A 16,636-nucleotide genomic window follows, 5' to 3' on the forward strand; every position below is an offset into this window, starting at 1 on the left:
ATTATGAACCAAATAATAAAAAATAGATCATGAATTTTACAAACACCGTGTGTACAAAAACAGTATACAAATAAAAACAGAATTGTAGTAAATAAACAAGTTAAAAATCCAGCATGTATCCGTATCGAAGTTGCAAGTAGATGGAAATTTTCACCACCAAGGCTGAATAAAGGCAAGTGGTCACCAAAGAAACGAAAAAAACTGAAAAAATATAATAAAAAGAAAAAACTGTTAAAAACATAAATTTAGATGCCATTAAAAACAATGCCGCAGGAAGATCAGGGAGTTTTCAAAAAAGGAACAAAACTTAAAACTTCATTCAACCCATGTGGTTGTAAAGTACGGAGTTTCCAGATCCAGAATGATTCTTTCTGGGACAAAAGGCGACTTGAATTGCCCCCACGTAGACCAAGGACAATACGGTCAATGCCTATTACCCGAAGGCCAGAAGGGTCACAGAAATGGAATTTCTTAAAATGGCGTGGGATAGTTTTTAAAATTTCAATATTTTTCTCCTCAACAGCAGCCTGAATATCACGGACATGCTCCCTTGTTCTCACCTTAAGGGCCCGTGTGGTAAGGCCCACATATATTTTACCACACGGGCAAGAGGCATGGTACACCACCATTGTGGTTGTGCACGTAATTTCCTGTGTAATAGTAAACATACGGCCATCTGAGGAAGAGAACTCTTGAGCTGTCGAGATGTTGGGGCACGCCACGCACCTGCCACATGGCTTACAGCCCCAAGTATTAACCCGGGGAGGGAAACCTGGAAAAATAGGGGATGGGGGAGGGGGCACCAAGTAACTCCTTACAAGGTGATCACCCAAATTCTGACATAATGATCAATCATACTGAAATCAAACAAATTAATAAAGGTTGTGAATCCACCTAAGAAAGAAAATAACAAAAGGGAGAGGTGAACACAGGTTCATAGATATGAAACCAGAATGTGTCAAATGAGATATATTGGTCCCTAGCAACAGCTCAGAGACAGGGATATAAAAACAATATAATATAATAGTATTTCAATATGTTTATATTGGAGAGGTATATAAGAGGTCATAAGAGGATGGTCCAGAGATCGGAAAAATTGAAAATATAACAATAAATGGGAAGAATATACGTACATCTCATTTTTATAACAGTCAGCCTGTCATCATTTTCAGTTGATAGGTGGATGCGCTTATCTGTTATAATTCCACCAGCAGCACTAAAAACCCTCTGTGACAGAATGCCAACAGCAGGGCAGGCCAGTACCTCCAAGGCGTAGAGAGCTAGTTCATGCCACCCACGTGTCCAGCTTGCATACTTAATAATTAAAAGGCACAGAGGAATCACGGAGGACGTTTGTATGATCTGCAAGGTACTCCCTCACCATCTTACTAACCATTTCCCTTCTTGTGACAGCACCCCTTGCCTCTGTGCCGACACGATGGGGGCGTCGGAGAAAACTGACCCAGAACTTTGCCATTGTTCCCCTGCCTGAGCTGGATTGTACTTCTGTCTCTCTCACTTGGACTCCTTGGTTGTACAACAAACTCTGACATCTGCTGCCAGCGTTCTCACATGGGAATTTTCTAAGTAATTCCGCTACAAGGGCCCTCTGGTACTGCAACATTTTAGTACACCTATATCGGGTAAGCTCTACCATGTGTGACTTAGGAAAACCAAAAGAGAATGGACAATGAAACTGAGTAAAAATATCAAATTTTATTCACAAAATATTAAATAAATAAACAAATGTGATAAAGATAGAAAAATTAAAAAGGGAATGACACCATAGTGCCATGTCCATGCAGGGAATAAAACTGAATGGAAAGATAGTCTATCTATAGAACTAGGCAGCTAAATCACAATAAATATGGACAATAACTGAATCCTATATAAACACTATTAGGCCGGGGTCACACTAGACCGTAATACGGACGAGTGCTATGCGATAAAAAATCGCATAGCACTCGGCCCAATGTTAATCTATGGTCCAGCTCCCATCATCTGATATTTTCTCCACCGTATTTCGGATCCGAGGGAACTCGCAGCAGGCTGCGATTGTCAGCGTATCTCGGCCGAGATTCGCCAATGCAAGTCTATGGGTGCGCAAAAAAATCGGATTACACACGGACCATGCGTGTGCATTGCGAGAAATACGCAGCGGTGTTCTATAGAAAAGCCGGTAATTCAATTGCCGGCTTCTCATTTCTCCTTCACAAACCCGACAGGATATGAGACATGGTTACATACAGTAAACCATCTCATATCCCCTTTTTTTTGCATATTCCACACTACTAATGTTAGTAGTGTGTATGTGCAAAATTTGGCCGCTGTAGCTGCTCAAATAAAGGGTTAAATGGCGGAAAAAATTGGCGTGGGCTCCCGCGCAATTTTCTCCACCAGAGTAGTAAAGCCAGTGACTGAGGGCAGATATTAATAGCCAGGAGAGGGTCCATGGTTATTGGCCCCCCCATGGCTACAAACATCTGCCCCCAGCCACCCCAGAAAAGGCACATCTGGAAGATGCGCCTATTCTGGCACTTGGCCACTCTCTTCCCACTCCCTGTAGCGGTGGGATATGGGGTAATGAAGGGTTAATGCCACCTTGCTATTGTAAGGTGACATTAAGCCAGATTAATAATGGAGAGGCGTCAATTATGACACCTATCCATTATTAATCCAATTGTCTGAAAGGGTTAAAAAAGACACACACACATTATTAAAAATTATTTTAGTGAAATAAACACACAGGTTGTTTTAGTATTTTATTGTTCTCTCAATCCATCAGAAGACCTTCGCTTGGCAAAATAATTAACGCACAAAATACATACCTTTCGATGATCTTTCACGTCCAGCGAGGTAATCCATCTGAAGGGGTTAATTATTTTACAGCCATGAGCTGCGCTAATGCACTCGCTCGTGTCTGTAAGCCCCGGGTAATGAAAGGAAATCTGAGTGATCTGTACTTACATTGAGTTGCGGTGATGCACCCTCTGGTGGATGTCCTCATGAACTGCAGCCTGGGAGCTTTTTCCCACGCTCGAGCTCATATGAGGACAACCACCAGGGGGTGCATCACCGCGACTGAAGGTAACTATAGGTCATTGACCTACATTTCCTTCATTCGCCTGGGCTTACAGGCACGGAGCAAGCACAGCTGCATTAGCAGGGCTCCTGCTTGTAAAATATTTTAACCCCTTCAGGTGGATTACCTCGTGGGACGTGACGGTTCATCTGAGGGTATGTATATTGTGGGTTTATTATTTTGCCAAGCGAGGGTCTTAAAATGGATTGAGAGAACAATAAAATATTAAAACAACCTGTGTGTTTATTTAATTAAAATACTTTTGAATCATGTGTGTGTGTTTTTTAACCCTTTCAAACAATTGGATTAATAATGGATAAGTGTCATAATTGACGCCTCTCCATTATTAATCTGGCTTAATGTCACCTTACAATAGCAAGGTGGCATTAACCCTTCATTACCCCATATCCCACCGCTACAGGGAGTGGGAAGAGAGTGGCCAAGTGCCAGAATTGGCGCATCTTCCAGATGTGCCTTTTCTGGGGTGGCTGGGGGCAGATGTTTGTAGCCATGGGGGGGCCAATAACCATGGACCCTCTCCTGGCTATTAATATCTGCCCTCAGTCACTGGCTTTACTACTCTGGTGGAGAAAATTGCGCGGGAGCCCACGCCAATTTTTTCCGCCATTTAACCCTTTATTTGAGCAGCTACAGCGGCCAAATTTTGCACATACACACTACTAACATTAGTAGTGTGGAATATGAAAAAAAAAGGGGGATATGAGATTGTTTACTGTATGTAAACCATGTCTCATATCCTGTCGGGTTTAGGCAGGAGAAATGTGAAGCCGGCAATTGAATTACCAGCTTTTCACAGATATCGTGCTGAATGAAATATAAATACAAAATATATATATACGTGTCTCAATGACATATACGGTATATATATATATACTGTATATATGTTTTCCCGAACATTTGAGCCCATAAATCCATTAGATGTCGGTTTTGCAAGCTTGCGAGAAAAACTCGGCATACGGATGCCATACGGATGTCACACGGATGTCACACGGATCATTTGATGCGAGGAAATCGCATCCTCGCACTGCACACGGATCACTGTTTTTGAAACATTTGTGCGATTCTCGGCCGTGAAAAACGGACCGTTTTTTTATACATTAAGTGTGTCCCCGGCCTTAGGGAAAGTATTCCATAAAACAAGTCATTATGGTGAAATATATAGTCATAGTGACATAGTTATATTCCTATGTACAATCTCAGTGACATAATTCTTATCAGCATAAAGCTGCAACCAGTTGAACAGTAAAGAATCCTAAATAGTACAGATGAACCCAAATTTGCAGCAAAATCAATAATTTTCATTAAAGTGCCTAGTGCCAAATAGACATGTATGTGTGGACATCCAAATGTATATATATATATATATATATATATATATATATATATATATATATATATATATATATATATATATATATATATATATATATATATATATATATATATACAGGTCCTTCTCAAAAAATTAGCATATAGTGTTAAATTTCATTATTTACCATAATGTAATGATTACAATTAAACTTTCATATATTATAGATTCATTATCCACCAACTGAAATTTGTCAGGTCTTTTATTGTTTTAATACTGATGATTTTGGCCTACAACTCCTGATAACCCAAAAAACCTGTCTCAATAAATTAGCATATCAAGAAAAGGTTCTCTAAACGACCTATTACCCTAATCTTCTGAATCAACTAATTAACTCTAAACACATGCAAAAGATACCTGAGGCTTTTAAAAACTCCCTGCCTGGTTCATTACTCAAAACCCCCATCATGGGTAAGACTAGCGAGCTGACAGATGTCAAGAAGGCCATCATTGACACCCTCAAGCAAGAGGGTAAGACCCAGAAAGAAATTTCTCAACAAATAGGCTGTTCCCAGAGTGCTGTATCAAGGCACCTCAATGGTAAGTCTGTTGGAAGGAAACAATGTGGCAGAAAACGCTGTACAATGAGAAGAGGTGACCGGACCCTGAGGAAGATTGTGGAGAAGGACCGATTCCAGACCTTGGGGAACCTGAGGAAGCAGTGGACTGAGTCTGGTGTGGAAACATCCAGAGCCACCGTGCACAGGCGTGTGCAGGAAATGGGCTACAGGTGCCGCATTCCCCAGGTAAAGCCACTTTTGAACCATAAACAGCGGCAGAAGCGCCTGACCTGGGCTACAGAGAAGCAGCACTGGACTGTTGCTAAGTGGTCCCAAGTACTTTTTTCTGATGAAAGCAAATTTTGCATGTCATTCGGAAATCAAGGTGCCAGAGTCTGGAGGAAGACTGGGGAGAAGGAAATGCCAAAATGCCTGAAGTCCAATGTCAAGTACCCACAGTCAGTGATGGTGTGGGGTGCCATGTCAGCTGCTGGTGTTGGTCCACTGTGTTTCATCAAGGGCAGGGTCAATGCAGCTAGCTATCAGGAGATTTTGGAGCACTTCATGCTTCCATCGGCTGAAATGCTTTATGGAGATGAAGATTTCATTTTTCAGCACGACCTGGCACCTGCTCACAGTGCCAAAACCACTGGTAAATGGTTTACTGACCATGGTATTACTGTGCTCAATTGGCCTGCCAACTCTCCTGACCTGAACCCCATAGAGAATCTGTGGGATATTGTGAAGAGAAAGTTGAGAGACGCAAGACCCAACACTCTGGATGAGCTTAAGGCCGCTATTGAAGCATCCTGGGCCTCCATAACATCTCAGCAGTGTCACAGGCTGATTGCCTCCATGCCACGCCGCATGGAAGCAGTCATTTCTGCCAAAGGATTCCCGACCAAGTATTGAGTGCATAACTGAACATTATTATTTGATGGGTTTTTTGTTTGTTATTAAAAAACACTTTTATTTGATTGGACGGTTGAAATATGCTAATTTATTGAGACAGGTTTTTTGGGTTATCAGGAGTTTTAGGCCAAAATCATCAGTATTAAAACAATAAAAGACCTGACAAATTTCAGTTGGTGGATAATGAATCTATAATATATGAAAGTTTAATTGTAATCATTACATTATGGTAAATAATGAAATTTAACACTATATGCTAATTTTTTGAGAAGGACCTGTATATATATATATATATATATATATATATATATATATATATATATATATATATATCTACTATATAATTGTCTAAGGGTCCTAAGGGTCACTTCCGTCTGTCTGTCTGTAGTGGAAATCCCAAGTTGCTGATTGGTCGCAGCAAAACAGCCACGACCAATCAGCGACGGGCACGGTCCGGCAACAAAATGGCCGCTCCTTACTCCCCGCAGTCAGTGCCCGCTCCATACTCCCCTCCAGTCAGTGCTCACACAAAGTTAATGGCAGCGTTAACGGACCACGTTATGCCGCTGTGTAATGCACTCTGTTAACTCTGCTATTAACCCTGTGTGACAAACTTTTTACTATTGATGCTGCCTATGCAGCATCAATAGTAAAAAGATCTAATGTTAAAAATAATAAAAAAAAGAAAAAATAGTTATATACTCACTGTCCGTCGGCCCCTCCGATCCAGAACAGGCCTTTCCAGCTCCTCGCAATGCTTCGGTGACCGCTCCATGCACTGCGATCTCGCGGGATAATGACGTAGGGGTCTCACGAGACAGCTACGTCATCATCTCGCGAGACCGCAATGCACTCTTGGGACTAGAGCACGCGAGGAGCACAGGTAAACGCTTTGCCAGGATCCGGGGGCCAACGGAAGGTGAGTATATAACTATTTTTTATTTTAATTCTTTTTTTTAACAGGGATATGATGCCCACATTGCTATATACTACGTGGGCTGTGCAATATACTACGTGGGCTGTGCAATATACTATGTGGGCTGTGCAATATACTTCGTGGGCGTGCAATATACTACGTGGCTGTGCAATATACTACATGGCTGTGCTATATACTACGTGGGCTGTGCTATATACTACAAGGGCTGTGTTATACACTACGTGGGCTGTGTTATACACTATGTGGGCTGTGTAATACACTATGTAGGCAGTGTTATGCACTACATGGGCTGTGTTATATACTGTGTGCGTGGGCTGTTATATACTAAGTGGGCTGTGTTATACACTACATGGGCTGTGTTATATACTGCATGCGTGGGCTGTTATATACTACGTGAGCTGTGTTATATGCTATGTGGGCTGTTATAAACTACGTGGCTGTGTTATATGCTATGTGGGCTGTTATACACTCCGTGGGCTGTGCTATATACTACGTGGCTGTGCTATATACTCCGTGGGCTGTGTTATATTCTACGTGGCTGTGCTATATACTCTGTGGGCTGTGCAATGTACTATGTGGCTGTGCAATATACTACATGGCTGTGCAATATACTACGTGGCTGTGCAATATACTATGTGGCTGTGCTATCCACTGCGTGGCTGTGCTATTTACTATGTCGGCTGTTATATACTACGTGGCTGTGCTATATACTACATGGCCGGCTGTGAACAATCAGCGACAGGCGAATCATGTGTATAAATTGCGTTATTCTAAAATCTTCAAAAATAAACTACATACATATTCTAGAATACCCGATGCGTTAGAATTGGGCTACTATATATATATATATATATATATATATATATATATATATATATATATATATATATATATATATATATATATATATATATATATATATATACACACAGACATTACTGCACTAGCATAAGGCACACACATGCATAGTCAGTAATATAACTACCAAATTGTAGTGTAAATAGACCAACCTACTAGGGACGTGGGAAAGAGGGAGCCTCAACGCGTGTTTTGCACTCTGCTTCTTCGGGGGGCATGGTGTCAAATGGCTGAGGTGCAGGTTTTATATACCCCAGCTAACTGTGAAGTACAGCAGCTGATGCGGCGCTTCCTGCCACAATGCGGGGACCAGAATCCATGGAGTCGTCGTCCGATGTCACAAATCCAAGCCCACCGCTAATGCGTCAGCAAGGCGGGCCTGAAGTGAAACGTCAGAGGGACGCATATCCACGGCAACGGAGCCAACGGCCACAGGGAGCACACACCGCGGTAACAGGGGGTATGTATAAACAGCGCTGGAAGGAAGCCGTTAAAGGGAACAATATGATAAGAATGAAAGGTAAACTAAGGAAGTGAACAAATTAAAGTGCACCTACCTGAGATAGCAGTGAGTGGAAGTGATCCGGTGATAAAGTGAGGAGCGACAAAGATACTGAAGAGGTAAGCTATAGGCTGGACCACGGTGAGTCATTGGACGTGGTATATCTCGATTTTTCCAAAGCGTTTGATACCGTGCCACACAAGAGGTTGGTACACAAAATGAGAATGCTTGGTCTGGGGGAAAATGTGTGTAAATGGGTTAGTAACTGGCTTAGTGATAGAAAGCAGAGGGTGGTTATAAATGGTATAGTCTCTAACTGTGTCGCTGTGACCAGTGGGGTACCGCAGGGGTCGGTATTGGAACCTGTTCTCTTCAACATATTCATTAATGATCTGGTAGAAGGTTTACACAGTAAAATATTGATATTTGCAGATGATACAAAACTATGTAAAGCAGTTAATACAAGAGAAGATAGTATCCTGCTACAGATGGATCTGGATAAGTTGGAAACTTGGGCTGAAAGGTGGCAGATGAGGTTTAACAATGATAAATGTAAGGTTATACACATGGGAAGAAGGAATCAATATCACCATTACACACTGAAAGGGAAACCACTGGGTAAATCTGACAGGGAGAAGGACTTGGGGATCCTAGTTAATGATAAACTTACCTGGAGCAGCCAGTGCCAGGCAGCAGCTGCCAAGGCAAACAAGATCATGGGGTGCATTAAAAGAGGTCTGGATACTAGGGTTGAGCGACTTTCATTTTTTTAAGATCGAGTCGGGTTTTGCGAAACCCGACTTTGTCCAAAGTCGAGTCGAGTGCAGTCGGCCGATTATCACGAAAAGTCGGGGATCGACCGAAACACGAAACCCAATGCAAGTCAATGGGGAAGCATAGTCGGCAGTGAGTGGAGGCCAGGAAAACACCTACAGTGCCCATTTTAATGCCAAAAACATCCATTCTTGTTTCTGAAGCTTGTCAATCTTAATTAACTTTATAATAATAGTTAATAATTGGAAATTGGGGGTCATTTGGCAAAAGTTGTGGGGGGTAGGGCTGGTTCAAGGTTTTAGTGGGCCCAGGAAACGTGGACTACGTCACGGCGGTGGAGCAGGGAGAGGTAAGTATTTCAATGTTGCAAGTGCTGTGATCCTGAGCAAGCAGGGGGGTCCCACTCGTTCGCACTGGCACTGGCACAGGGCCCCTCAAAGTACAGCGGTGTGTTTGCATGGCGGGGGCGCCTCCCATAGGCACTTTTGTGTACTCTGAGGGGCCCTGAGCCTGTGACATCGCCAACGAGTATGCCCCCTACCTGTTAAAGAAACCTGCACTTTCATCTGCACCTTCCTCTTTGTCCCTGTGTAAGGTGGTATAGTATGCGGGAAGGGGAACCTGACTTTCAGCAGGGTCAGATTGTGGCTGTGTAGCGTGCAAGGGGAATGTAGTGGTCTGGGTCAAAGTACCACAAGACTCATGTAGCATCGGCTGGGCAATGGGCAGGATGAGGAGGAAACACTGATATAGGGCCAAATAATAAAGTGGGAAAAATGCAATTCAAAATTGGTAACAGGACTAACCAGGCAGCATTGCTTAGTTCAGTGGAGGACAACTGTAATGAGAGGCAGACACAGTTAGTCGGCCCAAATAATAAAGTGGGCAAAATAAAGTTAAAAATTGGTAACAGGAGTAAACAGGCGGCACTGCTTTGTTCAGTGGAGGAGAACACCTTTGAGCGGCAGACACCGTTAGTAGGCCCTAACCACCTTTTTATTTAAAAAAAGCACTTAATGAGAGCCAGAAGGTTGAAGCTCAGACAAGGCAACCTGGAGGCGAACACCAAGGAGGAGGAGAACACTCAGGAGGAGGACAACACCCAGGAGCGGCAGACACCGTTAGTAGGCCCTAACCACCAATTTATTTAAAAAAAGCACTTAATGAGAGCCAGAAGGTTGAAGCTCAGATTTATACAGTGGAGGACAACACCAGGGAGCGGCAGACACTAGTGTTGAGCATTCCGATACCGCAAGTACCGGGTACCGGCCGATACTTAGCGGTATCGGAATTCCGATACCGAGATCCGATACTTGCCGCGTATCGGATACCGGAATCGGAAGTTCCCAGGATTCAAACTGCACAAATTTGCACAAATTCAGCCAATGAGAATGATTCCAAGTGTGGGCACATCCTGTTCAGCATGGAGGGCATGAAACTACTGGCAAGGCTGTGATTGGCTGCTGAAATGATGTCATGCTTCAGTTTAAAAGTCGCTGGCGCCATTTTGCGCTCACTCTGCTGTGAATTCAGTTAGTGACAGGACGCTGTTTGCTGACTGAGGGTCAGTTTTGAGATAGCGATTTGCTTCATTGTTCTTTTCCAAGGCTAATTTAGCAACCGCTGTGTTCACCTACTAATCACCTTGCTTTTGCCTTGCAGCGCTGTTTTCACAGCGATCTGCAAGGTCTGTGTGTGTGTGTGTGTGTGAGTGCAGCCCACTCTCTAGTTTGTGTGCAGCCATAGGCCATAGCTGGTGGTATTCAGTTCAGGGAGGGTGGTTCATTGCCTCATACTGTTCTATTTTTTTTTTTTTTCAAGTAGTGTAGTCTGCTGCTCATTTTTTCTAATAATTCCTATTAGTGACTTTCCACCCGTATCCAGCTAACTTGTGGAAAAACACTACATAGGATAAAGAGAGGAGGTTTTTTGGGCCTTGCAGCGCCTTTTACGGCTGTCTGCACGGTCTCCGTGTGACTGCAGCTCGCCCTGTAGTCTGTGAGCAGCCATAGCCTGGTTGTATCCAGCTCAGTGTTCTTCACTGCGTCATACCGTCAAATCAATTTTCCTTTTGTTTTAAGTAGTGCAGGCTGCTGCACATTTTTTAAAAAAATTCCTATTAGTGTCTTTCCACCCGTATCCAGCTAACTTGTGGAAAAACACTACATAGGATAATGTAGAGGAGGGTTTTTGGGCCTTGCAACGCCGTTTACGGCTGTCTGCACGGTCTCCGTGTGACTGCAGCTCGCCCTGTAGTCTGTGAGCAGCCATATCCTGGTTGTATCCAGCTCAGGGTTCTTCACTGCGTCATACCGTCAAATCAATTTTCCTTTTGTTTTAAGTAGTGTAGTCTGCTGCTGCTCATTTTTTCTAATAAATAATTCCTATTAGTGACTTTCCACCCGTATCCAGCTAACTTGTGGAAAAACACTACATAGGATAAAGTAGAGGAGGTTTTTTGGGCCTTGCAGCGCCGTTTACGGCTGTCTGCACGGTCTCCGTGTGACTGCAGCTCGCCCTGTAGTCTGTGAGCAGCCATAGCCTGGTTGTATCCAGCTCAGGGTTCTTCACTGCGTCATACCGTCAAATCAATTTTCCTTTTGTTTTAAGTAGTGCAGGCTGCTGCACATTTTTTCAAAAAATTCCTATTAGTGTCTTTCCACCCGTATCCAGCTAACTTGTGGAAAAACCCTACATAGGATAACGTAGAGGAGGGTTTTGGGGCCTTGCAGCGCCGTTTACGGCTGTCTGCACGGTCTCCGTGTGACTGCAGCTCTCTCTGTTGTCAGTTCAGCCCCCAAAAAATAAATAATAAAGTTCACCAAACACACCACTTTACATTTGTGTAGGCCACATTAGCTCATATTAAAGTCTAGTCCACACTTTAGAAAATTAGTGTTTCTTATACCTGTTAGGAGCTGTTCAGGAATAAGCACACAAAGCCGTTAGTACTTTTCTGCTTATCTTTATCAGTCAACCAAGATGAAGAAGGCAGGGAGTAAGGCACGTGGGCGTGGGCGCGGAGCAGGGAGAGGACATGGGGATTCTGTGCCTGCTGCGGGCACCGGTGACTCATCAGCACCCACTTTCAGCAGGGAACAGTCGTTCATGCGCAGCTTTGTTGGAGAGCGCCGTACACCGCTGCTGCGTGAAGACCAAATTGTAGCCGTTGTTGGATGGATGGCAGCTAATGCATCGACTTCAATTAGTGCCACATCCTCTCAGACACAGAGCACTGGAGAGCACCCATCTGTCTCTTCACCACCTGCCAAATTGCCCAGGCAGACAGAGAGCCCAGGACAGGAGCCGTCTCTACTTCTGTTCTCTGAATCTCTTGGCTTGGAAACAGGGGGCCAGCCAAGCAGCATTGGAGAAATGGAAGAAGAGGCAGGGTGCAGTGATGCCCAACTGCTTTTTCTCTCTTCCTCTGAAGAGGCGGGTGGGCCAGTGCCTCCGGTCACCACATCGCAGGACGCATCCTCTGATGACACTCAGGGGCCACTTTCTGGTGCATGCTCTGCTGCTGAGACTACCCAGGAGGAGCAGTTGGTGGCAGAGGGTAGTGTAGATGATGAGGTCCTTGATCCATCTTGGCGTGAGGGACAGGAAGGTGGTGGGAGCAGCTCTGAGGAAGAGATTCCCCGAACGGGCCAAAGAGGCAGAGGGAGGGGGAAGACTGCGGATCCTGCAGCCTCCGCTTTGGCACCTGTTCGGAGCGTGTCTCTTCCAAAAGCCAAAAAGGGCGCTCCCACGACTTGCAGTGAATGGTCCTTTTTTGACACAGTTGCAGATGACATTTGCTATGTCAAATGCAAGGTGTGTCATCACAAAGTTAAAAGAGGTCGAAATGTCAGCAACCTCAATACCTCCAACATGTGGAAACATGTGCGCACCAGGCACACGGCGGAGTTCGAAAAACACACTGAAGAGCTAGGCCAACCAACAGCGGCAGCTGTCACCTCTTCAGCTCGTGTTGCCTCTTCCTCCAGCTCACACGCAGCTGGTTCGGCTTCCTCCCAGGATCGCCGTGGAAGAACCTCTGGCCCTGTTGTCCAGAGACCCACTGTAATTCCACCCACAGCACCACGTTCCCAGTCATCCACACACTCCCAGCCCAGTCTACAGCCATCGGTAGTACAGGCATGGGAGAAAAGGCGGCCTTTCTCGTCAAACCACCCACGAGCACAGGCTCTGACTGCAGGCATTGCCAAACTTCTGTCACTGGAAATGCTGTCATTCAGGCTGGTGGAGACTGACAGCTTCCGTGACTTGATGTCATTGGTAGTCCCACAGTACAATGTGCCTAGCCGCTTTTACTTCAGCAGGCAAGCTGTCCCTGCCCTGCACAAGCATGTGGAGGGACACATAAAACACGCGCTACTGAACGCCGTCAGTAGCAAGGTCCACCTCACCACCGATGCGTGGACCAGTCAACATGGACAGGGGCGATACCTTTCCCTCACTGCCCATTGGGTTAATGTTGTTGAGCCGGGTACAGATCGTGCGAGTTGCGCAGGATGTGTCCTGCCCACTCCAAGGATTGCAGGAATACATTCTGTACGCATTGACTCCTCCTCTTACACCAGTTCCTCAGAATCATCGTTGCAGGAGCCATCACAGTCCACCTCCACATGGACCCGTGATGAACGTTTACCTGTTATGACCGACATGAGCACAGCCGTGGCCAAACGTCAACAGGCCGTCTTGAAATTAATTTCTTTGGGGAAGCCACACAGCGCCGGAGCTCTGGAATGCCATCAAGCAGGAGAGCGATGTGTGGTTTGTGGCAGCGAATCTCCAGCCAGGCATGGTAGTGTGTGATAATGGCCGAAATCTGGTGGCAGCTCTGGGCCTCGGCAACCTCACTCACATCCCATGTCTGGCACATGTGCTCAATTTGGTTGTGCAGAGTTTTTTGAGGGACTATCCGGATCTTGATGCACTGCTGCACAAGGTCCGCCTAGAGTGTGCTCACTTGCGGCGTTCCAGCACGGCAAAATCGCGCATTGCGGCTCTGCAGCGCTGACACCGCCTGCTGGAACATCGCATCATATGTGACCTACCTACCAGGTGGAATTCCACGTTACATATGTTGGAGCGGTTGTGTGAGCAGCAGCAAGCTGTAATGGAGTACCAGCTGCATCAGGCGCAAAGAAGTTGCACTCTGCGCCGTTCAGACTTCACAACCACAGAGTGGGCCACTATGAAGGACGTCTGCCAGGTTTTGCGTCCGTTCGATTATTCCACGCGGATGGCGAGTGCAGATGATGCACTAGTCAGCATGACTGTCCCCCTTATCTGCCTGCTTGAAAAATCACTGCAAGCGCTAAGGGATGATGTGGAAGAGGTGGAGGATGAGGATTCACCATTTCCATCATCTTCTGGACAGTCAGCGCCACGTGGTTCCTCACAAACGCGTAGGCAGGGGACACTTTGTGAGGAGAATGAGGAGGAGTCAATGGAGGAGGAAGACATCCGTCCAGAGGAGGAAGTTACACAATTGTCCAGTACTCAGTGTGTACAGCGAGGGTGGGGTGATGACGAGCGGGCAGAGATCACGCCTCCAGCAGGGGACAGCGTTTCTTGGCCAGTTGGCAGTCTGCAGCACATGGTGGATTACATGCTGCATTGCCTGAGAAACGACCGCCACATCGCCCACATTCTCAACATGTCTGATTATTGGGTGTTCACCCTCCTCGATCCTCGCTACCGGGACAACGTAGAAAGCCTCATCACACCGTTGAACCGGGAGCGAAAAATGCGGGAGTACCAAGACACACTGGTGAATTCCATCATCTTCTCCAGTCCAACTGAGAGAAGTGCTGCTAGTGCATTACAAAGCAGCTCAGTGCGTCCAGGGTGTGTCCAGGCAGTGGAGGAGGCTCTGCACAAAGAGGGAGCAGAAGCAGTGCCTCTGCCCAAGGCAAGACCAGTATGGACCAACTGTGGCACACTTTTGTGTGCCCGCCACAAAAGTCTACACCATCACAGACGGCTCCAGTCAGCAGGAGGCAACGGTTCCTGTTGTGATTTTGCTTTTTGCTCCCTCTAGTGGTCATTAGTGATTTGACTCTGGAGCTTCTGTCTTTTCCTATATCCTCACCTGGGCCGTTAGTTCAGGGGCGTTGCTATATAAGCTCCCTGGACCTTCAGTTCAATGCCTGGCATCGTTGAAATCAGAGCTAATCTGTTGTGCTCTTGTCCTGTGATCCTGGTTCCTGTATTTCAAGCTAAGTCTGCTTCTTTGCTTTTTGCTTTTGTTTTGTTTGGTATTTTTGTCCAGCTTGTTCCAATCTGTATCCTGACCTTTGCTGGAAGCTCTAGGGGGCTGGTGTTCTCCTCCCGGACCGTTAGACGGTTCGGGGGTTCTTGAATCTCCAGCGTGGATTTTTATAGGGTTTTTGTTGACCAGATAAGTTATCTTGCTATATTCTGCTATTAGTAAGCTGGCCTCTCTTTGCTGAACCTGGTTCATTTCTGTGTTTGTCATTTCCTCTTACCTCACCGTTATTATTTGTGGGGGGCTTGTATCTTGCTTTGGGGTCCCTTTCTCTGGAGGCAAGAGAGGTCTTTGTTTTCTTCTCCTAGGGGTAGTTAGATTCTCCGGCTGGCGCGAGTCATCTAGCGATCACCGTAGGCATGATCCCCGGCTACTTCTAGTGTTGGCGTTAGGAGTAGCTATTTGGTCAACCCAGTTACCACAGCCCTATGAGCTGGATTTTTGAATCTCGCAGACTTACACGTTCCTCTGAGACCCTGTCCACTGGGGTCATAACAGTATGCCAGGCCAGTATTAAATGTATAATGCATTGCAGAAGTGGGATTATAAGAAAGAAAATGTTGAGGTTTTTTTTTCCCTCTCTCATTTTTTTTTTTTTTTTCTTTTCCCCTTTACCTCAGAGTGGCTTAAGCTTGCTGCAGACATGAATGTCCAGACCTTGATTACAAGTGTGGACCAGCTTGCCGCTCGTGTGCAGGGTATACAAGATTATGTTACCAGAAATCCTAGGTCTGAACCCAAGATTCCGATTCCTGAACTGTTTTCAGGAGACCGATTTAAGTTTAGGAATTTCAGGAATAATTGTAAATTGTTTTTGTCCCTGAAACCTTGTTCGTCTGGAGACTCTGCTCAACAAGTAAAAATTGTTATTTCATTCTTACGGGGTGACCCTCAAGATTGGGCTTTTTCGTTGGCGCCAGGAGATCCGGCATTGGCTGATATTGATGCGTTTTTTCTGGCGCTCGGTTTACTTTATGAGGAACCCAATCTTGAGATTCAGGCAGAGAAAGCCTTGCTGGCTATGTCTCAGGGCCAGGACGAGGCTGAGGTGTATTGCCAAAAATTTCGGAAATGGTCCGTGCTGACACATTGGAACGAGTGTGCACTGGCCGCTAATTTTAGAAATGGCCTTTCTGAGGCCATTAAGAATGTTATGGTGGGTTTTTCCATTCCCACAGGTCTGAATGATACCATGTCCCTGGCTATTCAAATTGACCGGCGGTTGCGGGAGCGCAAAATTGCAAATTCCCTCATGTTGTTGTCTGAACAGACACCTGATGTGATGCAATGTGATAGAAAAACCGCAAATTCCCTCATGGTGTTGTCTGAACGGACACCTGATTTGATGCAATGTGATAGAATCCTGACTAGAAATGAGAGGAAAATTCATAGACGCCGGAA

General features: G+C 45.3%; 1 protein-coding gene and 1 long non-coding RNA gene across 3 annotated transcripts in view; both read right to left on the reverse strand.

Moving 5' to 3' along the window:
* LOC143808697 (cytochrome P450 2B11-like) overlaps positions 1-16,636 on the reverse strand; it is a 535,684-nt gene that overhangs the window by 302,313 nt on the left and 216,735 nt on the right. The gene's annotated exons all lie outside the window — the stretch shown is intronic.
* LOC143810208 (uncharacterized) overlaps positions 1-16,636 on the reverse strand; it is an 86,701-nt gene that overhangs the window by 29,500 nt on the left and 40,565 nt on the right. Inside the window, exon 3 of the long non-coding RNA XR_013222703.1 lies at positions 8,237-8,414. This is a non-coding gene — a long non-coding RNA (uncharacterized LOC143810208). The remainder of the gene's footprint in view (positions 1-8,236; positions 8,415-16,636) is intronic.

The sequence above is a fragment of the Ranitomeya variabilis genome, chromosome 2 (assembly GCF_051348905.1).
Source record: "Ranitomeya variabilis isolate aRanVar5 chromosome 2, aRanVar5.hap1, whole genome shotgun sequence".
In the NCBI taxonomy this organism is placed as follows: domain Eukaryota; kingdom Metazoa; phylum Chordata; class Amphibia; order Anura; family Dendrobatidae; genus Ranitomeya; species Ranitomeya variabilis.